Source organism: Perkinsus marinus (genome assembly GCF_000006405.1).
Source record: "Perkinsus marinus ATCC 50983 genomic scaffold scf_1104296937472, whole genome shotgun sequence".
NCBI classification, from domain to species: domain Eukaryota; phylum Perkinsozoa; order Perkinsida; family Perkinsidae; genus Perkinsus; species Perkinsus marinus.
In genome coordinates, this window is record NW_003213823.1 from 1 (window position 1) to 1,034 (window position 1,034).

At 50.5% G+C, this 1,034-nt stretch overlaps 7 non-coding genes across 7 annotated transcripts; all 7 read right to left on the reverse strand.

The window, feature by feature from the left end:
- Positions 1 to 38: 38 nt before the first annotated feature.
- Positions 39 to 110, reverse strand: Pmar_PMAR017513. The gene has a single exon. It is a non-coding gene; the product is annotated as a tRNA-Ala (tRNA).
- Positions 111 to 184: 74 nt separating this feature from the next.
- Pmar_PMAR017514 lies at positions 185 to 256 on the reverse strand. Its single transcript has one exon. It is a non-coding gene; the product is annotated as a tRNA-Ala (tRNA).
- A 74-nt stretch (positions 257 to 330) lies between these two features.
- Pmar_PMAR017515 lies at positions 331 to 402 on the reverse strand. The gene has a single exon. It is a non-coding gene; the product is annotated as a tRNA-Ala (tRNA).
- A 74-nt stretch (positions 403 to 476) lies between these two features.
- Positions 477 to 548, reverse strand: Pmar_PMAR017516. Its single transcript has one exon. It is a non-coding gene; the product is annotated as a tRNA-Ala (tRNA).
- A 74-nt stretch (positions 549 to 622) lies between these two features.
- Pmar_PMAR017517 lies at positions 623 to 694 on the reverse strand. Its single transcript has one exon. It is a non-coding gene; the product is annotated as a tRNA-Ala (tRNA).
- A 74-nt stretch (positions 695 to 768) lies between these two features.
- Positions 769 to 840, reverse strand: Pmar_PMAR017518. The gene has a single exon. It is a non-coding gene; the product is annotated as a tRNA-Ala (tRNA).
- Positions 841 to 914: 74 nt separating this feature from the next.
- On the reverse strand, positions 915 to 986 carry Pmar_PMAR017519. Its single transcript has one exon. It is a non-coding gene; the product is annotated as a tRNA-Ala (tRNA).
- Positions 987 to 1,034: the final 48 nt, after the last annotated feature.

Here is a 1,034-nt window from a genome sequence, read left to right on the forward strand (position 1 = left end):
TAACTGCTTCTCTCACATAGACAATTCACCTTAAGCTATGGACGTGCCGAGAATTGGACTCGGGGCCTTCTGCATGCAAAGTAAACGTGATACCTCTACACCACACGCCCGGTGAAAAAGTAAGTTACGCCGCCTTCCGGGACAAATAACTGCTTCTCTCAGATAGACAACTCACCTTAAGCTATGGACGTGCCGAGAATTGGACTCGAGGCCTTCTGCATGCAAAGCAAACGTGATACCTCTACACCACACGCCCGGTGAAAAAGTAAGTTACGCCGCCTTCCGGGACAAATAACTGCTTCTCTCAGATAGACAACTCACCTTAAGCTATGGACGTGCCGAGAATTGGACTCGAGGCCTTCTGCATGCAAAGCAAACGTGATACCTCTACACCACACGCCCGGTGAAAAAGTAAGTTACGCCGCCTTCCGGGACAAATAAGTGCTTCTCTGAGGTAGACAACTCACCTTAAGCTATGGACGTGCCGAGAATTGAACTCGGGGCCTTCTGCATGCAAAGCAGACGTGATACCTCTACACCACACGCCCGATGAAAAAGTGAGTTACGCCGCCTTCCGGGACAAATAACTGCGTCTCTCAGATGGACAACTCACCTTAAGCTATGGACGTGCCGAAAATTGAACTCGGGACCTTCTGCATGCGAAGCAGACGTGATACCTCTACACCACACGCCCGATAGTAAAGTAAGGTACGCCGCCTTCCGGGACGAATAACTGCTTCTCTCAGATAGACAACTCACCTTAAGCTATGGACGTGCCAAGAATTGAACTCGGGGCCTTCTGCATGCAAAGCAGACGTGATACCTCTACATCACACGCCCGGTGAAAAAGTAAGTTACGCCGCCTTCCGGGACAAGTAACTGCTTCTCTCACATAGACAATTCACCCTACGTTATGGACGTGCCGAGAATTGAACTCGGGGCCTTCTGCATGCGAAGCAGACGTGATACCTCTACACCACACGCCCGATGAAAAAGTAAGGTACGCCGCCTTCCGGGACAAATAACTGCTTCTC